Below are 24,000 nucleotides of genomic sequence, written 5' to 3'. Positions count from 1 at the left end.
TCAGCCCTCTCTCATCTCCCCCTCAGCCCTCCCCCCTCAGCCCTCTCCTCTCCCCTCCTCCTCCCCCCTCAGCCCTCTCTCCACTCCCCCTCAGCCCTCTCCTCTCCCCCTCATCCCTCCCTCCCTCTGCCCCCTCAGCCCTCTCTCTCCTCTCAGCCCTCTCTCTCCACTCCCCCTCAGCCCTCTCTCCTCTCCCCCTCAGCCCTCCCCCCTCTCCCCCCTCAGCCCCCTCTCTCCTCCCCTCAGCCCCCTCTCCCCACTCCCCCTCAGCCCTCTCTCCTCTCCTCCCTCAGCCCTCTCTCCCCTCCCCCTCAGCCCTCTCTCCTCTCCTCCCTCAGCCCTCTCTCTCTCCTCTCCCCCCTCAGCCCTCCCTCTCTCTCCCCCTCAGCCCTCTCTCTCTCTCTCCCCCACAGCCCTCTCTCCTCCCCCCTCAGCCCTCTCTCCTCTCCTCTCCTCCCACAGCCCTCTCTCCTCGCCCTCAGCCCTCTCTCTCTCCCTCCCCCTCAGCCCTCTCCCTCTCCTCCCCCTCAGCCCTCTCTCCTCCCCCTCCTCCTCAGCCCTCTCTCTCCTCTCCCCCTCAGCCCTCTCTCTCCCTCCCCCCTCAGCCCTCTCTCTCTCCTCTCCTCCCACAGCCCCTCTCCTCAGCCCTCTCTCTCTCCTCTCCCCCTCAGCCCTCTCATCTCCTCTCCCCCTCAGCCCTCTCTCCTTTCCCCCTCAGCCCTCTCTCTCTCTCTCCTCCCCACAGCCCTCTCTCCCTCCGTCCTCAGCCCTCTCTCTCCCTCTCCCCTAAGCCCTCTCTCTCTCCCCCCAGCCCTCTCCTCCTCCCCCCTCAGCCCTCTCTCTCTCTCCTCTCCCCCTCAGCCCTTTCTCCCTCTCCCCCCTCATCCCTCTCTCTCTCTCTCCTCCCCTCAGCCCTCTCTCTCTCTCCTCTCCCCCTCAGCCCTCTCCTCCTCTCCCCCTCAGCCCTCTCTCTCTCTCCTCCCCCCTCAGCCCTTTCTCTCCTCTCCCCCTCATCCCTCTCTCTCTCTCCACTCCCCCTCAGCCCTCTCTCCTCTCCCCCTCAGCCCTCTCTCTCTCCTCTCCCCCTCAGCCCTCTCTCTCCCCCTCAGCCCCCTCCTCCTCTCCCCCTCAGCCCTCTCTCTCTCTCCCCCTCATCCCTCTCTCTCTCCTCTCCCCCTCAGCCATCTCCCCCCCCTCAGTCCTCTCTCTCCCTTTACCCGTAGCTGTTCCTTTGGACAGTGTGACCCATTTTTGTATTGGTTTTGTTAATTTGTGTTTTATTCAACCTTTGCTAGTAGAAGAGAAGCCTTTGCTACAGTAGTTCCAAAGTGCCAACGGTTCAGAGACAGTTTTGGTCATGGGGTAATGGCTGAAGCACACACAGAGATGGGACTGGGGTAGAATTGTCCAGCTGCCATCCCTGTCTGTTTACCTACCCTCAACCCAGGGTTTATTTCTGAGGGTCCATACAGAGGTAGACCCTCTTCTCTCTCTGGTCACCCCATAGCTGTGTAGTATATCCTACATAACTACTGCCCCAGTCTGCCGTCCTCAGTGTTCTGTGCTGTTCTCAGAGGCTGGTTGGTTGGAGTGTTGTCCGGCCATTGGTCCCGTGTAGGAAGTGCCGACGCCCCACAGTGTGTTTCTAATTACAGCTTTCCCATAGCGGATTTGCCAGGGGTGAGAATGAGTTTGCTCCCTGCTCTCAGTGGCCTACAGAGCCTCCCTAATATCACCCAACCAGCCCCCGCTACCCCTGTACCTCCGATACTGATCAGCCCTGCACAGCTGATGATGAGGAGAGGCCATGAAGAGCAGACTTAATGAACACACACACACACTGGTCTTTGTCATGCTGTTCCCCCACCCCCACTCAAGCCCTGTAACAATAGCATGCATACTTTGGGTGTGTTTGTGTGTGTTGTGTGTGTGTGTGTGTGTGCGTGCGTGTGTGTGTGTGTGTGTGTGTGTTTACATCACCTAGACACGTCTCAACAGAAAGTCTTTAGTTGCTGCAGTGCAGATGTCTTAAACCACTAATACCTTCATTCACGACAAGTGATCAATTCAATAAACGTGTTGTTTACGTTTTGGACTTCATTGTCGACAGTTTGTCCTCCTCTTCGCTCCTCTCTTTCTCCTCCAGCCTTCCCTCTGTAACCCGCTAAGTGTGGAGTGTTTTTCCCTGACAGCTCATAAGTAGGGATCAGTGGAGAGTTGTTGTGTTGAAGGGTACCACTCACAATCCTAGAGTCTGACACAGGAGAGGAGAGGAGAGGAGAGGAGGACAGAGTCTGACACAGGAGAGGAGATGGACAGAGGATGGACAGAAGAGACACAGGAGAGGAGAGGGGAGGAGAGGATGGACAGAGTCTGACAGAAGAGAGGAGAGGGTGCACAGAGTCTGACAGAAGAGAGGAGAGGAGAGAGAGAGAGAGAGAGAGAGAGAGGGGGGGGGGGGGCAGAGTCTGGCAGAAGAGTGGAGAGGAGAGGAGAGGAGAGGAGAGGAGGACAGGACAGGAGAGGAGAGGAGAGGAGAGGAGAGAGAGAGAGAGAGAGAGAGAGAGAGAGAGAGAGAGAGAGAGAGAGAGAGAGAGAGAGGACAGAGACTGTGGAGATCACAACTAGACATAAGACAGAGACTTGACTAACGGCTGTCGGTTTCCTGCTCTTCTCTCTCTTCTCTCTCTCAATTCAATTCAAGGGGTTTATTGGCATGGGAAACATGTGTTAACATTCCCAAAGCAAGTGAAGTAGATAATAAACAAAAGTGAATTAAACAGTGAAATGAACAGTAAACATTACACTCACAGAAGTTCCAAAAGAATAAAGACATTTCAAATGTCATGTTATGTACAAATAGTTAAAGTACAAAAGGGAAAATAAATAAACATAAATATGGGTTGAATTTACAATGGTGTTTGTTCTTCACTCGTTGCCCTTTTCTTGTGGCAACAGGTCACACATCTTGCTGCTGTGATGGAAAACTGTGGTATTTCACCCAGTAGATATTGAAGTTTATCAAAACTGGGTTTGTTTTTTAATTCTTTGTGGATCTGTGTAATCTGAGGGAAATATGTGTCTCTAAAATTGTCATAGATTTGGCAGGAGGTTAGGAAGTGCAGCTCAGTTTCCACCTCATTTTGTGGGCAGTGTGCACATAGCCTGTCTTCTCTTCAGATAGTATGCCTTTCTCAATAGCAAGGCTATGCTCACTGAGTCTGTACATAGTCTAAGCTTTCCTTAAATTTGGGTCAGTCACAGTGGTCAGGTATTCTGCCACTGTGTACTCTCTGTTTAGAGCCAAATAGCATTCTAGTTTGCTCTGTTTTTTGTTAATTCCAATGTGTCAAGTAATTATCTTTTTGGTTTTCATGATTTGCTTGGATCTAATTGAGTTGCTGTCCTGGGGCTCTGTGTGGTCTGTGTGCTTTTGGACCAGCTTGCTTAGGGGACTCTTCTCCAGGTTCTGTAGGGGTTGGTTTCTTTATGGAAGGTTTGGGAATCGCTTCCTTTTAGGTGGTTGTGGATTTTTTCATAATTAGCGGGTATCGTTCTCTGGATTATTATTTTGTACACAGAGGATATTTTTGCAGAATTCTGTATGCGGAGTCTCAATTTGGTGTTTGTTCCATTTTGTGAATTCTTGGCTGGTGAGCGGACCCCAGACCTCATAACCATAAAGGGCAATGGGTTCTGTAACTGATTCAAGTATTTTTAGCCAAATCCTAATTGCTATGTCAAATTTATGTTACTTTTGATGGCATAGAAGGCCCTTCTTGTCTTGTCTCTCAGATCATTCACAGCATTGTGGAAGTTACCTGTGGCGCTGATGTTTAGGCCAAGGTATGTCTAGTTTTTTGTGTGTTCTAGGGCAATGGTGTCTAGATGGAATTTGTATTTGTGGTCCTGGGAACTAGACCTTTTTGGAACACCATTATGTTTGTCTTACTGAGATTTACTGTCAGGGCCCAGGTCTGACAGAATCTGTGCAGAATATCTAGGTGCTGCTGTATGCCCTCCTTGGTTGGTGACAGAAGCACCAGATCATCAGCAAACAGTAGACATTTGACTTCAGATTCTAGTAGGGTGAGGCCGGGTGCTGCAGACTTTTCTAGTGCCTGAGCCAATTCGTTGATATATATGTTGAAGAGGGTGGGGCTTAAGCTGCATCCCTGTCTCACCCCACGACCCAATGTGAAGTAATTTGTGTGTTTTTTGCCTATTTTAACCGCACACTTGTTGTTTGTGTACATGGATTTTATAATGTTGTATGTTTTACCCCCAACACCACATCAATTTGTATAGCAGACCCTCATGTCAAATTGGGTCGAAGCCTTTTTTGAAATCAACAAAGCATGAGAAGACTTTGCCTTTGTTTTGGTTTGTTTGGTTGTCAATTAGGTGTGTAGGGTGAATGCATGGTCTGTTGTACGGTAATTTGGTGAAAAGCCAATTGGGATTTTCCCAAGGTTACTGTTGACACATATCCCACGGATGTTATTAGGGTCAAATTTGTCTCCACTTTTTGTGGATTGAGGTGATCAGTCCTTGGTTCCAAGTATTGGGGAAGATGCCAGAGCTAAGGATGATGTTAAAGAGTTTTAGTATAGCCAATTGGAATTTGTTGTCTGTATATTTGATCATTTCATTAAGGATACCATCAACACCACAGGCCTTTTTGGGTTGGAGGGTTTTTATTTTGTCCTGTAACTCATTCAAGGTAATTGGAGAATCCAGTGGGTTCTGGTCATCTTTAATAGTTGATTCTAAGATCTCTTTCTATCTCTCTCTCTCTCTGTGTCTCTCTCTCTCTCTCTCTCTCCCTATCCCCCCTTTCTCTCTCTCTCTCTCTCTCTCTCTCTCCCTCCCTCTCCCTCTCTCTCTCTCTCTCTCTGTCTCTCTCTCTCTCTCTCACTCTATCCCCCTTTCTCTCTCTCTCAATTCAATTCAATTCAAGGGGCTTTATTGGCATGGGTGACATGTGTTAACATTGCCAAAGCAAGTAAGGTAGATAATATATAAAGTGAAATAAACAATACAAATTAACAGTAGACATCACACATACAGAGGTTTCAAAACAATAAAGACATTACAAATGTCATATTATATATATATATATATATATATATATATATATATATATATATAGTGTTTTTACAATGTACAAATGGTAAAGGACACAAGATAAAATAAATAAGCATAGAAATGGGTTGTATTTACAATGGTGTGTGTTCTTCACTGGTTGCCCTTTTCTCGTCAACAAGTCACAAATCTCTCTCTCTCTCTCTCTCTCCCTCTCCCTCTCTCTCTCTCTCTCTCTCTCTCTCTGTCTCTCTGTCTCTCTCTCTCTCTCTCTCTCTCTCTCTCTCTGTCTCTCTCTCTCTCTCTCTTCTCTCTCTCTCTCTCAATTCAAAAGGATGTTTTGGCATGGGAAACATATGTCTACATCTCTGTGTCTCTCTGTGTCTTTCTCTCACTCTCTCTCTCTCTCTCTCTCCTCCTGCAGCTCATTACGCCTCATGCCATCCGGGTACAGACTCCGCCCCGCCACATCCCAGGGGTGGTGGAGGTGACCCTCTCCTATAAGTCCAAGCAGTTCTGTAAAGGCACGCCTGGGCGCTTCATCTACACAGGTGAGTTACCCTACTGTAGATTACTACTCTGTCTACTCTACGTCCTTGTCGGGATCACACAAGTCCATCTCTCACCCTTATACAAATCTTTCATGCTATTAAAGCACCGTCAAATGTAAATGCAGTACTAGACATCACAGGTCATTTGCAGACAGACAGTCAACTGTTTCACATCAATATTTTGGAGCCTTATGTTAAAGGCACAGTATGTAGAAATCGCTCCGCCATTGCCCGGTTGCAAAAATGATATCACGTCAGCCTATTTTCAGTTTATGTGACAAAATAAGCAATGCAGAGTTGAGTAGGAGTGTAAAACACAGGAGAGCTTGTTCAAAATGTGGGTTATTATCAACAATACAGTACTGACCAGAAAACACAGTTAGAGCTTCTTCAGTTCTCTCTCTCTTCAGTTCTCTCTCTCTCTCTCTCTCTCTCTCTCTCTCTCTCTCTCTCTCTTCTCTCTCTCTCTCTCTTCAGTTCTCTCTCTCTGTCTCTGTCTCTCTCTCTCTCTCTCTCTCTCTGTGTCTGTCTCTCTCTCTCTCTCTCTCTCTCTCTGTCTCCCTCTTCTCTTCATTTCTCTCTCTCTGTCTCCTCTCTCTCTGTCTCCCTCTTCAGTTCTCTCTCTCTCTGTCTCCCTCTCTCTGTCTCCCTCTCTCTGTCTCTCTGTCTCCCTCTCTCTCTCTCTCTCTCTCTCTCTCTGTCTCCCTCTCTCTCTTCAGTTCTCTCTCCCTCTCTCTTCAGTTCTCTCCCTCTCTCTATTCAGTTCTCTCTCTCTCTCTCAGTTCTGTCTCCCTCTCTCTCTTCAGTTCTCTCTCTCTCTCTGTCTCCCTCTCTCTCTTCAGTTCTCTCTCTCTCTCTCTCTGTCTCCCTCTCTCTCTTCAGTTCTCTCTCTCTCTCTGTCTCACTCTCTCTCTTCAGTTCTCTCTCTCTCTTCAGTTCTCTCTCTCTCTCTCTCCCTCTCTCTCTTCAGTTCTCTCTCTCTCTCTCGGTCTCCTCTCTCTCTTCAGTTCTCTCTCTCTCTTCTCTTCAGTACTCTCTCCCTCTCTCTCTTCAGTTCTCTCTCTCTCTCGCTTCAGTTCTCTCTCTCTCTCTCTCTGTCTCCCTCTCTCTCTCAGTTCTCTCTCTCTCTGTCTCCCTCTTCTCTCTGTCTCCCTCTCTCTCTGTCTCTCTGTCTCCCTCTCTCTCTCTCTCTCTCTCTCTCTGTCTCCCTCTCTCTCTTCAGTTCTCTCTCTCCTCTCTCTATTCAGTTCTCTCTCTCTCTCTGTCTCCCTCTCTCTCTTCAGTTCTCTCTCTCTCTCTGTCTCCCTCTCTCTCTTCAGTTCTCTCTCTCTCTCTCTGTCTCCCTCTCTCTCTTCAGTTCTCTCTCTCTCTGTCTCACTCTCTCTTCAGTTCTCTCTCTCTCTTCAGTTCTCTCTCTCTCTTCAGTTCTCTCTCTCTCTCGGTCTCCCTCTCTCTCTTCAGTTCTCTCTCTCTCTTCAGTTCTCTCCCTCTCTCTCTTCAGTTCTCTCTCTCTCTCTCTCTTGTCTCCCTCTCTCTCTTCAGTTCTCTCTCTCTCTCCCAATTCAATTCAAGGGGCTTTATTGGCATGGGTAACTGTGTTAACATTGCCAAAGCAAGTCTAGATAATATCTAAAGTGAAATAAACAATAAAAATTAACAGTAGACATCACACATCAGAAGTTTCAAAACAATAAAGACATTACAAATGTCTCTTATATCTATATACAGTGTTTTTACAATGTACAAATGGTTAAGGATCTGGATAAAATAAATAAGCATAGATATGTTCTATTTACAATGGTGCGTGTTCTTCACTGGTTGCCCTTTTCTCGTGGCAACAGGTCACAAATCTTGCTGCTCTGATCTCTCTCTCTCAGTCTCTCCAGCTCTCTCTCTTCTCTCTCTCTCTCGTCTCCTCTCTCTCTTCAGTTCTCTCAGTTCTCTCTTCTCTCTCCTCTCTCTCTTCTCAGTTCTCTCCCTCTCTCAGTTCTCTCTCTCTCTCTCTCTCTCTGTCTCTCTCTCTCTCTGTCTCTCTCTCTCTCTCTCTCTCTCTCTCTCTCTCTTTCTCTCTCTCTCTCTCCCCCTCTGTAGCTGTAAAATTCACATTGGATGACAGGGTCTTCCTAGCAACCACAGGCCTATCTGGCCAAGGAACCCCACCTATTTCCTCTGTGCGGAGGTTAATGCTCGGCACGGCACTCTCACAAGCAGTGACATCCTGTACAATCCAGTAGATAAGGCCAATAGAGAACACATCTCTCTCATAGGAAGGAAAGAGGGGCCTGATTCATCTGTCAGTGAGTAGAGCCGTTAGCCTAGCCTAGCGCTGCCTGCCTGCCTCCACAGCCATGTGTTTATTTGCAGAAATTAGCAGGGAGTTTTATGGAGTGCTAGCACGCCAATGAAAGGGTTGTGTGCTGCAGCACAGGCAGTACCTCCTGCTGCTTTAACGGTAACAGGCAGGCGTGTTGGGCTATCAGGACGGAAGGCTACAGCACCCGCTCTGAATGGGAGGTTCAGGAAAGGACAGTGCCTGACTTAATTGCTGTAGATTGGAAGATTGTAACGACTAATGCTCGTAAAAGCGTTACAATTAAGAGAGGAAAACAGCCTGTGCTTTATGGGCCTCATCTTGAAGCCATTTGAAGGAAGTGAATCTGTCCAGAATGTGAGCGAATGCATGTTTGGGCTTACAGAAACGAACGCAAACACACACACACACACGCACGCACGCACACACATGCACAAACGCACGCGCACACACACACACACACACACACACACAGACACACACACACACACACACACACACACACACACACACACACACACACACACACACACACACACACACACACACCCTGTATTGAAACAGTGGTGGATCATAGCCTCTGTGGGCTCACCACCCGGTTTCACCTCATTTAAAATGATAAGAGGTGCCCTGGAGGAAGCATTTGTTCTGTAATAAATTGAGTTGTACATAATGGAGGAACGTGGCTCCAAACCATTTCACTGAGCTGTCTTGATGGGTGGTACCAATCTCAGAGCAATTTAACAAGACGATAATGATGGTGGCATTCTTCCCTTCCCTCCTCCCCTTCCCTTCCCCTTCCCTTCCCTTCCCCTTCCTTCCCTTCCCTTCCCTTCCCTTCCCTTCCCTTCCCTTCCCTTCCCTTCCCTTCCCTTCCCTTCCTTCCCTTCCTTTCCCTCCCCCCTCCCCCTCCCCTCCCTCCCCTCCCTTCCCTTCCCTTCCTTCCCTTCCCTTCCCTTCCCTTCCCCCTTCCCTTCCCCCTCCCCCTTCCCTTCCCTTCCTTCCCTTCCCTCCCCCTCCCCCTCCCCCTCCCTCCCCTCCCTCCCTCCCCTCCCTTCCCTTCCTTCCTCCCCCTCCTCCCCTTCCCTCCTCCCTTCCCTTCCCTTCCCTTCCCTCCCCTCCCCTTCCCCCTTCCCTTCCCTTCCCTTCCCTTCCCTTCCCTCCTCCCTCCCTTCCCTTCCCTTCCCTTCCCCTTCCTTCCCTCCTCCTTCCCTTCCCCCTTCCCTTCCTTCCCCTCCCTCCCCCTCCCTCCCCTCCCCTTCCCTTCCCTTCCCTTCCCTTCCCTCCTCCTCCCCCTTCCCTCCCTCCCCTTCCCTCCCCTCCCCTCCCTCCCCTCCCCTCCCTTCCTTCCCTTCCCCCTCCCTTCCCTCCCCCCTCCCCTCCCCTCCCCCTTCCCTCCCCTTCCCCCCTTCCCTCCCCCTTCCCTTCCCTTCCTTCCTCCCTCCCCCTTCCCTCCCTCCCCTTCCCTTCCCTTCCCTTCCTTTCCTCCCCTCCTCCCCCTCCCTCCCTCCTCCCTTCCCCTTCCCTTCCCTTCCCTTCCCTTCCCTTCCCTTCCCTTCCCTTCCCTCCCCTTCCCTTCCCTTCCTTTCCCTCCCCCCTCCCCCTCCCCTCCCTTCCCTCCCCCTCCCCTCCCCTTCCTTCCCTTCCCTTCCCTTCCCTTCCTTCCCCTCCCCCCCTCCCCCTCCCCTCCCCCTTCCCTTCCTCCCCTTCCCTCCCCCTCCCCTCCCTCCCCTCCCTCCCTCCCCTCCCCTCCTCCTTCCCTTCCCCCCTCCCTCCCCTCCCCCTCCCCTCCCTCCTCCTTCCCTTCCCTTCCCTTCCCTTCCCTTCCCTCCTCCCCCCTCCCCTCCCCTCCCCTTCCCTTCCATTCCCTCCTCCCCCCTTCCCTTCCCTTCCCTTCCCTTCCCTTCCCTTCCCTCCCCCTTCCCTCCCTCCCCCTTCCCTTCCCCCTTCCTTTCCCTCCCCCCCTCCCTCCCCCCTCCCCTTCCCTTCCCTTCCCTTCCCTCCCCTTCCCTTCCCTTCCTTTCCCTCCCCTCCCCTCCCCTCCCCTCCCCCCCCTCCCCTTCCCTTCCTTCCCTTCCCTTCCCCCTCCCCCTCCCCTCCCTCCCCTTCCCTTCCCTTCCCTTCCCTTCCCTTCCCTCCCCTTCCCTTCCCTTCCATTCCCTCCCTCCCCTTCCCTTCCCTTCCCTTCCCTTCCCTCCCCTTCCCTCCCTCCCCCCCCTTCCCTTCCCTTCCTTTCCCTCCCCCTCCCCTCCCCTCCCTCCCCTTCCCCTTCCCTTCCCTTCCCTTCCCTTCCTTCCCTTCCCTTCCCTCCCCCCCCTCCCCTCCCCCTCCCCTTCCTTTCCCTCCCCTCCCCTCTCCCCCCCTCCCTCCCCTCCCCCTTCCCCTTCCCCTTCCCTTCCTTCCCTTCCCCTTCCCTTCCCCTCCCTTCCCTTCCCTTCCCCCTTCCTTTCCCTCCCCCTCCCCCTCCCTCCCCTCCCCTCCCCTTCCCCTTCCCTTCCCTTCCCTTCCCCTTCCCTTCCCTTCCCTTCCCTTCCCTTCCTTCCCTTCCCCTTCCCTCCCCTCCCCTCCCCTCCCTCCCCTTCCCTTCCCTTCCCTTCCCTTCCATTCCCTCCCCCTTCCCTTCCCTTCCCTTCCCTTCCCTTCCTTTCCCTCCCCTCCCCTCCCCTCCCTCCCCCCCTTCCCCTTCCCTTCCCTTCCCTTCCCTTCCCTTCCCTTCCCTTCCCTCCCCCCTCCCCCTCCCCTCCCCTTCCCTTCCCTTCCCTTCCCTTCCCTTCCCTTCCTCCCCTTCCCTTCCCTCCCCTTCCCTTCCCTTCCCTTCCCTTCTCCTACATAATAATTCACATTTCCTGTTGCTGCAGCAAACTGGCTCAAATTAATATCTTACATTCGTACAATAAACATCCATGTGCTCACTCGCAATGAAGAGAGAAAAGGTCTGTAATGCGGCTGACAGATGGGTTTCCAGAGAGCCGTATGTCTGCTTGATCTGCGTGGTGAAATGTAAAGCACAACACATATTCCTAATGACACCCAGCCGGGCCTTCTCTCACACGTGTCATCTCTTCTCTGTGTCTGATATATGATCAAACTCCTCAGTCTCCAGCTTCAGCACAGACACACAAATCCCACTGTGTTATTTGGGTCTAGCAGCACTCCCATGCCACCTCTCTGTGTTGTTGCCAGGACAGCAGAGTCAATCACCACCTTCCGGAGACACCTGAAACTCCACCTCTTCAAGGAATACCTAGGATAGGATAAGTAATCCTTCTCACCCCCCCCCTTAAATGATTTAGATGCACTATTGTAAGTGGCTGTTCCACTGGATGTCAGAAGGTGAATTCACCAATTTGTAAGTCGCTCTGGATAAGAGCGTCTGCTAAATGACTTAAATGTAAATGTAAATGTCTCTCCACAGTCCCAGTGTCCTCTACATCCCTCCTGTCCCTCTCCTAGCCTCCCATGCCACCTCTCTCCACAGTCCCAGTGTCCTCTACGTCCCTCCTGTCCCTCTCCTAGCCTCCCATGCCACCTCTCTCCACAGTCCCAGTGTCCTCTACGTCCCTCCTGTCCCTCTCCTAGCCTCCCATGCCACCTCTCTCCACAGTCCCAGTGTCCTCTACGTCCCTCCTGTCCCTCTCCTAGCCTCCCATGCCACCTCTCTCCACAGTCCCAGTGTCCTCTACGTCCCTCCTGTCCCTCTCCTAGCCTCCCATGCCACCTCTCCCACAGTCCCAGTGTCCTCTACATCCCACCTGTCCCTCTCCTAGCCTCCCATGCCACCTCTCTCCACAGTCCCAGTGTCCTCTACATCCCACCTGTCCCTCTCCTAGCCTCCCATGCCACCTCTCTCCACAGTCCCAGTGTCCTCTCGTCCCTCCTGTCCCTCTCCTAGCCTCCCATGCCACCTCTCCACAGTCCCAGTGTCCTCCACGTCCCTCCTGTCCCTCTCCTAGCCTCCCATGCCACCTCTCTCCACAGTCCCAGTGTCCTCTACATCCCTCCTGTCCCTCTCCTAGCCTCCCATGCCACCTCTCTCCACAGTCCCAGTGTCCTCTACGTCCCTCCTGTCCCTCTCCTAGCCTCCCATGCCACCTCTCTCCACAGTCCCAGTGTCCTCTACTTCCCTCCTGTCCCTCTCCTAGCCTCCCATGCCACCTCTCTCAACAGTCCCAGTGTCCTCTACGTCCCTCCTGTCCCTCTCCTAGCCTCCCATGCCACCTCTCTCCACAGTCCCAGTGTCCTCTACATCCCACCTGTCCCTCTCCTAGCCTCCCATGCCACCTCTCTCCACAGTCCCAGTGTCCTCTACATCCCTCCTGTCCCTCTCCTAGCCTCCCATGCCACCTCTCCCACAGTCCCAGTGTCCTCTACGTCCCTCCTGTCCCTCTCCTAGCCTCCCATGCCACCTCTCTCCACAGTCCCAGTGTCCTCTACATCCCACCTGTCCCTCTCCTAGCCTCCCATGCCACCTCTCTCCACAGTCCCAGTGTCCTCTACATCCCTCCTGTCCCTCTCCTAGCCTCCCATGCCACCTCTCTCCACAGTCCCAGTGTCCTCTACGTCCCTCCTGTCCCTCTCCTAGCCTCCCATGCCACCTCTCTCCACAGTCCCAGTGTCCTCTACATCCCTCCTGTCCCTCTCCTAGCCTCCCATGCCACCTCTCTCTCCACAGTCCCAGTGTCCTCTACATCCCTCCTGTCCATCTCCTAGCCCCATTGTATTCCTCTTTGATGACTTCAGTTGGCACTTCATTGTGGGCTGACTTGGCTGACAGGGCTCCTGTGCCAGCGTGCAGTGCACCCGTCCTGGGCAGGGCGATTGGGTAGGTGGGTGGCAGCTGGACGCCGTGGTACCCGCAGGAACTGATCAGCAGCTGGCGTGGAGAAGGAGTGCGGTGGAGCTGAGGGCCTAATTAAATCAATACAGGCATTGGCATGGTAACCTCTCAACCACCCCTCCCCCACAGCCACTATGGCTGGGCCAGGTAGAAATAAATGACTACCTGGTAACTACGGGGTCCATGTCGGCTGCCATCGGCCAGAGAATCAGTCAGACAGAAGGATCCCCAACCTCTTCCTCCACCCTCCTCCTACAACAAGGTTAATGACAGGCTAGTAGACAGGAGGAGATCATTGCAGTGTTATAGTGGAGTGGGTGCAGCAACAATCTACAACCTACTGTAAAGGTCTCTTAGGTCTCTCTCTCTCTCTGTCTCTCTCTGTCTGTCTCTCTCTGTCTGTCTCTCTCTCTTTCTCTCTCTCTTTCTCTCTCTCTCTCTCTCTCTCTCTCTCTCTCTCTCTCCCTCTCTCATTCTCCCCCTCTCTCCCCCTCTGTATGTCTCCCCCCAGTTCCCTCTCTCTCTCTCTCTCTCTCTCTCTCTCTCTCTCTCTCTCTATATATATATATATATATATATATATATATTTATCACTCTTCCCCTTTCTCTCTCTCTCTCTCTCTAACCCCCCCACCTCTCTCTCTCCTGTTTTATTCTGTCCTATTGTGGGCTACATGTTACATTTGGCAAAAAGACAAATAAGAGGATTGTTAGCACTCCCCTAGCACATGAGATCCCGGATGCGTGTTCTGGTGATGTTTGTAGTTTGTTGTTGACGCTCAGCCACCACCACCTGTTGTTGATGCTCAGCCACCACCACCATGTGTTGTTGACGCTCAGCCACCACCACCATGTGTTGTTGATGCTCAGCCACCACCACCATGTGTTGTTGATGCTCAGCCACCACCATGTGTTGTTGATGCTCAGCCACCACCATGTGTTGTTGATGCTCAGCCACCACCACCATGTGTTGTTGACGCTCAGCCACCACCACCATGTGTTGTTGATGCTCAGCCACCACCACCAAGTGTTGTTGATGCTCAGCCACCACCATGTGTTGTTGATGCTCAGCCACCACCACCTGTTGTTGATGCTCAGCCACCACCACCATGTGTTGTTGATGCTCAGCCACCACCATGTGTTGTTGATGCTCAGCCACCACCACCATGTGTTGTTGATGCTCAGCCACCACCATGTGTTGTTGATGCTCAGCCACCACCACCATGTGTTGTTGATGCTCAGCCACCACCACCATGTGTTGTTGACGCTATGGGGCGGCAGGTTAGCCTAGCGGTTAGAGCGTTGGAAGGTTGCAAGTTCAAAATCCCCTACCTGACAAGGCACAAAGCTGTCGTTCTGCCCCTGAACAGGCAGTTAACCCACTGTTCCTAGGCCGTCATTGAAAATAAGAATTTGTTCTTAACTGACTTGCCTAGTTAAATAAAGGTTAAAAAAATACACACAAAAAACAAAACAAAAACAAATGCTCAGCCACCACCACCATGTGATGTTGATGCTCAGCCACCACCATGTGTTGTTGATGCTCAGCCACCACCATGTGTTGTTGATGCTCAGCCACCACCATGTGTTGTTGATGCTCAGCCACCACCATGTGTTGTTGATGCTCAGCCACCACCACCATGTGTTGTTGATGCTCAGCCAACACCACCTGTTGTTGATGCTCAGCCACCACCACCATGTGTTGTTGATGCTCAGCCACCACCACCATGTGTTGTTGATGCTCAGCCACCACCACCATGTGTTGTTGACGCTATGGGGCGGCAGGTTAGCCTAGCGGTTAGAGCGTTGGAAGGTTGCAAGTTCAAAATCCCCTACCTGACAAGGCACAAAGCTGTCGTTCTGCCCCTGAACAGGCAGTTAACCCACTGTTCCTAGGCCGTCATTGAAAATAAGAATTTGTTCTTAACTGACTTGCCTAGTTAAATAAAGGTTAAAAAATACACACAAAAAACAAAACAAAAACAAATGCTCAGCCACCACCACCATGTGTTGTTGATGCTCAGCCACCACCATGTGTTGTTGATGCTCAGCCACCACCACCATGTGTTGTTGATGCTCAGCCACCACCACCTGTTGTTGATGCTCAGCCACCACCACCACCATGTGTTGTTGAGAGTGGTGTCTGGCTGAGGTGTCACAGTGTTGCTGCTGTGCCTGTGCTTCAGGAAGTGCCAAGAGACAATCAGTAGACAACTAGAAAATAAAGGTTTGTGTGTGCGTGTGCGCATGTGTGTGTGTGCGCGCCTACAGTAACGCCTGACTCCATGCACAAATAAAGGCTTGGCTGACCTGAGGCTGAGCCCTCAGTGGGGGGCAGCGTATCAGAGGGGGGGGGTGCGCAGCATATCAGAGGGGGGGGGGCAGCGTATCAGAGGGGGGGCAGCGTGATCAGAGGGGGGCAGCATATCAGAGGGGGGCAGCGTATCAGAGGGGGGGGCAGCGTATCAGAGGGGGGGGCATATCAGATCCACACAGTTTGTAACACCATATCAACAGAATGAGAAATGAGAAATAATTCTCTAATTTCTCTCAGATCAAAGACAGTAGTTATACCATAACTTTCATGTTGTTTTTGGAAAAGAGAATTACCTGGTTAATTTAAGGAGAAATAAATTACATCCTGGCGATGACATACGGTGTACAACACAATTCACAGCAGAGAGAGTCGAATATAGTCACATCCAGGAATGCTCTCTGAACTCATTGAATCCCTACTCTGTAAAGCTACAGTGTAGTGTACACAACAGTGGAGTGTGAATCGAGGCCATTGAAAGGTAGAGCTGTACATCTGCAGTGTCCACCACATCTTTATCTCGTCCTGGTTTTAACGGTCAGTGACTTTATGCTGCCTCAAAAACAAGCCAGGTACAAATTCAAGAATAAAAAGCAGTTCTTTTTAGAAATGGATTTCAGGCGTCATTGTCATTTCTCCCTCCCTGTACAGATCAGATCCCCCACTCAGATAAAAAAAGGAAAAAGAACAGCCTCACAAGGTGTATGGAAAATTGTACAAAAATAAGATTATATTCTATTGATCCCAAAGTGGTATGGGCTTGGAAAAAAATAACTAATCTATAATAAGGAAAAGAAAGAAGCAATAATTCAGAGGAATTGAAAGTATCGATTCCCATCCACAGCCATGAGCTCACGCTAGAGAAGCATTTAGCCTGAGGGGGAGGAGAGGAGAGGCAGTGCTGTATTCCCTTACTCATTACCGCTCTCCCCTGTTCTCCTCCCTGGTTCCCCCCGTTCTCCCTGTTCTCCTCCCTGGTTCCCCCCGTTCTCCCTGTTCTCCTCCCTGGTTCCCCCCGTTCTCCCCTGTTCTCCTCCCTGGTTCCCCCCCGCTCTCCCCTGTTCTCCTCCCTGGTTCCCCCCTGCTCTCCCTGTTCTCCTCCCTGGTTCTCCCCGTTCTCCCTGTTCTCCTCCCCTCATTCTCCCCAGTCCATTCCAGCCCAATGGTTGTTAAACTGCAGGCCTGCAGCCTTGGTCGGTCTGGCCTGTCTGTCTGGTTGGTCTGGTCGGTCTGGTCTGTCTGGTCGGTCTGGTCGGTCTGGTCTGTCTGGTCGGTTTGGCCTGTCTGTCCTGTCTGGTCTGTCTGGTCGGTCTGGTCTGTCTGGTCGGTCTGGCCTGTCTGTCCTGTCTGGTCTGTCTGGTCGGTCTGGTCGGTCTGGCCTGTCTCTCCTGTCTGGTCTGTCTGGTCGGTCTGGTCTGTCTGGTCGGTCTGTCCTGTCTGGTCTGTCTGTCCGGTCTGGTCTGTCTGGTCGGTCTGGTCTGTCTGGTCGGTCTGGCCTGTCTGGTCTGTCTGGCCTGTCTGTCCTGTCTGGTCTGTCTGGTCGGTCTGGTCGGTCTGGCCTGTCTCTCCTGTCTGGTCTGTCTGGTCGGTCTGGTCTGTCTGGTCGGTCTGTCCTGTCTGGTCTGTCTGGTCGGTTTGGCCTGTCTGTCCTGTCTGGTCTGTCTGGTCGGTCTGGTCTGTCTGGTCGGTCTGGCCTGTCTGTCCTGTCTGGTCTGTCTGGTCGGTCTGGTCGGTCTGGCCTGTCTCTCCTGTCTGGTCTGTCTGGTCGGTCTGGTCTGTCTGGTCGGTCTGTCCTGTCTGGTCTGTCTGTCCGGTCTGGTCTGTCTGGTCGGTCTGGTCTGTCTGGTCGGTCTGGCCTGTCTGGTCTGTCTGGCCTGTCTGTCCTGTCTGGTCTGTCTGGTCGGTCTGGTCGGTCTGGCCTATCTGTCCTGTCTGGTCTGTCTGGTCGGTCTGTCTGTCTGTCCTGTCTGGTCGGTCTGGCCTGTCTGGTCTGTCTGGTCAGTCTGGCCTGTCTGGTCTGTCTGGTCGGTCTGGCCTTCTGTCTTGCCTGGTCTGTCTGGTCGGTCTAGTCTGTCTGGTCGGTCTGGTCGGTCTGTCCTGTCTGTCCTGTCTGGTCTGTCTAGTCTGTCTGGTCGGTCTGGCCTGTCTGTCCTGTCTGTCCTGTCTGGTCTGTCTGGTCGGTCTGGTCTGTCTGGTCGGTCTGGTCTGTATGGCCTGTCTGTCCTGTCTGGTCTGTCTGGTCTGTCTGGTCGGTCTGTCCTGTCTGGTCTGTCTGGTCTGTCTGGTCTGTCTGGTCGGTCTGTCCTGTCTGGTCTGTCTGGTCGGTCTGGCCTGTCTGTCCTGTCTGGCCTGTCTGGCCTGTCTGGCCTTACTGGCCTGTCTGGTCAGTCTGGCCTGTCTGCTGGTCTGGCCTCTCTGGGCCTGTCTGGCCTGTCTGGCCTGTCTGGTTGGTCTGGCCTGTCTGCTCGGTCTGGCCTCTCTGGGCCTGTCTGCTCGGTCTGGCCTCTCTGGGCCTGTCTGGCCTGTCTGCTCGGTCTGGCCTGTCTGTCCTGTCTGGCCTGTCTGGCCTTACTGGCCTGTCTGGTCAGTCTGGCCTGTCTGCTCGGTCTGGCCTCTCTGGGCCTGTCTGGCCTGTCTGGTTGGTCTGGCCTGTCTGCTCGGTCTGGCCTCTCTGGGCCTGTCTGCTCGGTCTGGCCTCTCTGGGCCTGTCTGTCTGGCCTGTCTGGTCTGTCTGGCCTGTCTGGTTAAAACTCACAGAGGTGAAAACACACCGAACACAAAGGAAACAATGGAAGCAATGTTGGTGTTGTATGTACACTGTATTTATAGTAAACATCCTAGGCTGTGGGAAGAGGCAGATGCAGAGAATAGTGTGAAAGTACATACTATTTTAGTTGTGTTGTTTTCATTAGAAGGTTTATAGTGTACTACATGTTGAACACTGCTCAGTGGAGGTGTATGTGGATCTGCGATGTGCAGTGTTGCCTGTCCGTGTCCCAGTATGTATCAGTAGATGGGAGTTCAGGAGTGATTTAGGTTCCCTCCTCTCTCTCCCCATACTGTCCTTAGCTCTGACCCATTTTTAAGGGAGGGGGAGGGGTCTGACCCCCTCCTTACCCTTCCTTCCTCTCCTCTCCTCTTCTCCCCGTGCACTCACACCATCCTCTTCTCCAGGTCATTATTGTGAAATATGATGAGGCCTGGATATGCCCTCATGAAATTTCAATGAGCATTGATCTGTGTGATTGCAAGGAATCCTTCACATAGTGGTTTGAGTAGGGGGAGAGGGAGGAGTAGAAGGAGGAGGAGGAGGGGCGGGGGAGAGGGAGGAGGAGAGGAGGAGGAGAGAGGGAGGAGGGGAGAAGGAGGAGGAGAGGGCGGGGGAGAGGGAGATAGGGAGGGGGGAGTTGTGTTCATTTATTTATTGCTGTTTAGTTTTACTCGTTTGAATCTGTTCTGGTGTGGTAGAGGGCTGTCAGAATGCCTGTCCCTGTGGGGCTCCTGAGTGGCGCAGCGGTCTAAGGCCCTGCCTGTCACTACAGACACCCTGGTTCAAATCCAGGCTGTATCACAACTGGCCATTATTGGGAGTCCCATAGGACGACGGGCAATTGGTCCAGCGTTGCCGGGTAGGCCGTCATTGTAAATAAGAATTTGTTATTAACTGACTTGCCTAGTTAAATAAAGGTAAATATAAATATTATTTTTTTACCTTAATTTTACTAGGCAAGTCAGTTAAGAACAAATTCTTATTTTCAATGACGGCCTAGGAACAGTGTGTTAACTGCCTGTTCAGGGGCAGAACCACAGATTGTGTACCTTGTCAGCTCGGGGATTTGAACTTGCAACCTTTCGGTTACTAGTCCAATGCTCTAACCACTAGGCTACACTGCCGCGACCAAATATGATACCATGTCATTATTCTGCCATATACTCTACTAGACTGTTGAAAATCCACAGTGTCAGAAACCACCAGCATGATCTTGGAAAATTCTCCTGACACTTATTTTCCCTTCTTGCTACGTTTGCAACATTTGGCTGTGGTGTGGTGTGAAGGGTTGCTGGAGTGTCCAGTAATGTGTTGATCTCTGACCGTGGTTGAGTAGGGTTACTAAGATGAAGTCATGTCATGTGTTCTGTTCTCAAGGTATAAATTGGAGTAAACTCCAAGGACAAATTCCTGTTCATTTTGGGTCACTTTATAAAAAAAAATATTTAAATAAAAATATATATCACTGCAATTTCTTTTCTCTTCAGTAATTGTGCCACTGACATTTTTTTGCAAGGAGTCAAAATGAGGGCTGAGTTGGTACAACCTCCTGCGCTGCCCTTCGTGCTATTTCTGTGTAAAACCACTAGCAAATGCAGGGAGAAACACAAACCAGTGTCTCTTCCCAAAGTCAACACGGATTAAGAAGTAGAAAACAATGACACAGTTAGAGGAGTGAATTCTCCTTCATTATAAACACTCTCCATGTAGCTGTTTCACATGTAGAGAGGACAGAGATCACTTCTCCATTCAACAAACATGTTTATTTGGTCAAGTTTCACTAGTGTCATATCTATAGTGTGGTGTTTCAATAAACTGTCTGCTTCTAAAGACACAATGACAGGCGTTTCATGATGAGATGGTGTGGGTTGTTGGTTGACAGGCGTTTCATGATGAGATGGTGTGGGTTGTTGGTGTGAGGCATTTCATGATGAGATGGTGTGGGTTGTTGGTGTGCAGGCGTTTCATGATGAGATGGTGTGGGTTGTTAGTTGACAGGCGTTTCATGATGAGATGGTGTGGGTTGTTGGTTGACAGGCGTTTCATGATGAGATGGTGTGGGTTGTTGGTTGACAGGCGTTTCATGATGAGATGGTGTGGGTTGTTGGTTGACAGGCGTTTCATGATGAGATGGTGTGGGTTGTTGGTTGACAGGCGTTTCATGATGAGATGGTGTGGGTTGTTGGTTGACAGGCGTTTCATGATGAGATGGTGTGGGTTGTTGGTTGACAGGAGTTTCATGATGAGATGGTGTGGGTTGTTGGTGTACAGATGTTTCATGATGAGATGGTGTGGGTTGTTGGTGTACAGATGTTTCATGATGAGATGGTGTGGGTGTTGGTTGACAGGCGTTTCATGATGAGATGGTGTCTTGTTGGTGGCAGGCGTTTCATGATGAGATGGTGTGGGTTGTTGGTTGACAGGCGTTTCATGATGAGATGGTGTGGGTTGTTGGCCAGGCGTTTCATGATGAGATGGTGTGGGTTGTTGGTTGACAGGCGTTTCATGATGAGATGGTGTGGGTTGTTGGTTGACAGGCGTTTCATGATGAGATGGTGTGGGTTGTTAGTTGACAGGCGTTTCATGATGAGATGGTGTGGGTTGTTGGTGACAGGCGTTTCATGATGAGATGGTGTGGGTTGTTGGTTGACAGGAGTTTCATGATGAGATGGTGTGGGTTGTTGGTGTACAGATGTTTCATGATGAGATAGTGTGGGTTGTTAGTTGACAGGAGTTTCATGATGAGATGGTGTGGGTTGTTGGTTGACAGGCGTTTCATGATGAGATGGTGTGGGTTGTTGGTGTGCAGGCGTTTCATGATGAGATGGTGTGGGTTGTTGGTGTGCAGGCGTTTCATGATGAGATGGTGTGGGTTGTTGGTGTACAGATGTTTCATGATGAGATGGTTGGTTGTTGGTTGACAGGCGTTTCATGATGAGATGGTGTGGGTTGTTGGTGTACAGATGTTTCATGATGAGATGGTGTGGGTGTTGGTTGACAGGCGTTTCATGATGAGATGGTGTGGGTTGTTGGTTGACAGGCGTTTCATGATGAGATGGTGTGGGTTGTTGGTTGACAGGCGTTTCATGATGAGATGGTGTGGGTTGTTGGTGTGCAGGCGTTTCCTGATGAGATGGTGTGGGTTGTTGGTTGACAGGCGTTTCATGATGAGATGGTGTGGGTTGTTGGTTGACAGGAGTTTCATGATGAGATGGTGTGGGTTGTTGGTGTGCAGGAGTTTCATGATGAGATGGTGTGGGTTGTTGGTGTGCAGGAGTTTCATGATGAGATGGTGTGGGTTGTTGGTGTACAGATGTTTCATGATGAGATGGTGTGGGTTGTTGGTTGACAGGGCGTTTCATGATGAGATGGTGTGGGTTGTTGGTTGACAGGCGTTTCATGATGAGATGGTGTGGGTTGTTGGTTGACAGGCGTTTCATGATGAGATGGTGTGGGTCTTGTGACAGGCCTTTCATGATGAGATTGTGGGTTGTTGGTTGACAGGCGTTTCATGATGACATGGTGTGGGTTGTTGGTTGACAGGCGTTTCATGATGAGATGGTGTGGGTTGTTGGTTGACAGGCGTTTCATGATGAGATGGTGGGTTGTTGGTGTGACAGGCGTTTCATGATGAGATGGTGTGGGTTGTTGGTTGACAGGCGTTTCATGATGAGATGGTGTGGGTTGTTGGTTGACAGGCGTTTCATGATGAGATGGTGTGGGTTGTTGGTTGACAGGCGTTTCATGATGAGATGGTGTGGGTTGTTGGTTGACAGGCGTTTCATGATGAGATGGTGTGGGTTGTTGGTGACAGGCGTTTCATGATGAGATGGTGTGGGTTGTTGGTTGACAGGCGTTTCATGATGAGATGGTGTGGGTTGTTGGTTGACAGGCGTTTCCTGATGAGATGGTGTGGGTTGTTGGTTGACAGGCGTTTCATGATGAGATGGTGTGGGTTGTTGGTTGTTTGTCTTTAACATGTTGAGTTTTATAACTGTTTTGAGTTATTTTACTAAGCCAAATGAGTCATGCGGAACAGCTTTTGACTGTGATTGTCTATGATTGGACTATGATTATAGCTTGTGGCAGGTAAACTAGTTAAGAGTGTTGAGCCAGTAACTGGAAGGTTACTGGTTCCAGTCCCAGAGCCGACTAGGTAAGTGTCAAAGACAGTTATCCCTAATTACTCCTATAAGTTGCTCTGGATCAGCTGTCAGCTTTTGACCACCTCTCCACTCCACTTCACTGCCCCTGAACAGGCAGTTGACCCACTGTTCCTAGGCCGTCATTGAAAATAAGAATTTGTTCTTAACTGACTTGCCTAGTAAAATAAAGGTCAAATTAAAAATTAAAAAAATCATATGAATGGGAACATATGTGCACATTTGGAAGCCCTATAAAGTCCCCTGTTATATCTGTTGGTCTCTTTGCGTAGATTAGTACTTTGACCTTTGCCCCCATTCCCACACAGATTTAAATGTGTTTTCAGGAGGTTTTCCAGTGGTGGAAGTGGAGGCAAAGGTTAGTTCTTTCCTAAGACAAAACAAACATATTTTGCAGCTGATTATGCTTGAGTGCTTTGAATGTTTTTCTCTCTCAGCCGGCATCAACAGTGAAGGGAAATCATGTTTTTCTCACTCAGCCGGCATCAACAGTGAAGGGAAATCATGTTTTTTTTTGTTTTTAATGAACACCACAAAACATCTCATTTTGTCATGTTGATATTGCTCCAGTGCATATTTCGCTTCAAACGGCCTGCTCCAGACAGCCTGCGCATCTCCCCTCCTCTCCTACCCCTCCTCCCCTGGTCCTCTCACTCCTCTCCCTCCTCCTTCCCCTCCTCTCCTCTGCCCCCTCTTGCTGCCCTCTTACCTCTCGTTAAGTGAATATTATCCGCTCTCCTAGTGCGAAGATTGTGCCCAATGTAGAAATCGATAGCAATAAAGGGGACTAAACAGCCTCTGACATCCACAACTACGTGGCCATGTTGACACACAGAGCAGAGCCCATCCATCTCCATATCCGCTTGTTAATGGAGCCCCTTTACAGGCAGCGTCACCCAGCCCCCAGCCCCGACCCCCAGCCCCCAGCCCCGACCCCCATCCCCGGCCCTCATCCCCCAGCCCCCAGCCCCCAGCCCGAACCCCGGCCCTCATCCCCAGCCCCCAGCCCCGACCCCCAGCCCCCAGCCCCGACCCCCATCCCCGGCCCCCTCATCCCCCAGCCCCCAGCCCGAACCCCGGCCCTCATCCCCCAGCCCCGACTCCTAGCCCCCCCCGAACCTCAGCCCCCAGCCCCGGCACCCAGCCCCGACCCCCAGCCCGAACCCCAGTCCGGCCCCCAGCCCGCTACACCCCACACTCCTTACTCCACCCCACACTCCTTACTCCACCCCACACTCCTTACTCCACCCCACACTCCTTACTCCTTACTCCACCCCACACTCCTTACTCCACCCCACACTCCGTACTACACCCCACACTCCTTACTCCACACCACACTCCCCCTCACCCCACACTCATTACTCCACCCCACACCCCTTACTCCACCCCACACTCCTTACTCCACCCCACACTCCTTACTCCACCCCACACTCCTTACTCCCCACTCCACCCCACACTCCTTACTCCACCCCACACTCCGTATTACACCCCACACTCCTTACTCCACACCACACTCCCTCACCCCACACTCATTACTCCACCCCACACCCTTACTCCACCCCACACTCCTTACTCCACCCCACACTCCTTACTACACACCACACTCCTTACTCCTTACTCCACCCCACACTCCTTACTCCACCCCACACTCCTTATTACACCCCACACTCCTTACTCCACACCACACTCCCCCTCACCCCACACTCATTACTCCACCCCACACCCCTTACTCCACCCCACACTCCTTACTCCACCCCACACTCCCCCTCACCCCACACTCCCCTCACCCCACACTCCTTACTCCACCCCCACTCCCCCTCACCCCACACTCCTTACTCCACCCCACACTCCCCCTCACCCAACACCCCTTACTCCACCCCACACTCCTTACTCCACCCCACACTCCTTATTACACCCCACACTCCTTACTCTACCCCACACTCCTTACTCCACCCCACACTCCCCCTCA

General features: G+C 51.6%; 1 pseudogene; it reads left to right on the top strand.

The window, feature by feature from the left end:
• Nucleotides 1-24,000, top strand: part of LOC135531158 (transcription factor COE1-A-like) — a 100,403-nt pseudogene that overhangs the window by 21,105 nt on the left and 55,298 nt on the right.

This window comes from Oncorhynchus masou, unplaced genomic scaffold (assembly GCF_036934945.1).
Source record: "Oncorhynchus masou masou isolate Uvic2021 unplaced genomic scaffold, UVic_Omas_1.1 unplaced_scaffold_1534, whole genome shotgun sequence".
NCBI classification, from domain to species: Eukaryota; Metazoa; Chordata; class Actinopteri; order Salmoniformes; family Salmonidae; genus Oncorhynchus; species Oncorhynchus masou.
This window is presented reverse-complemented; position numbering and strand designations above follow the sequence as displayed.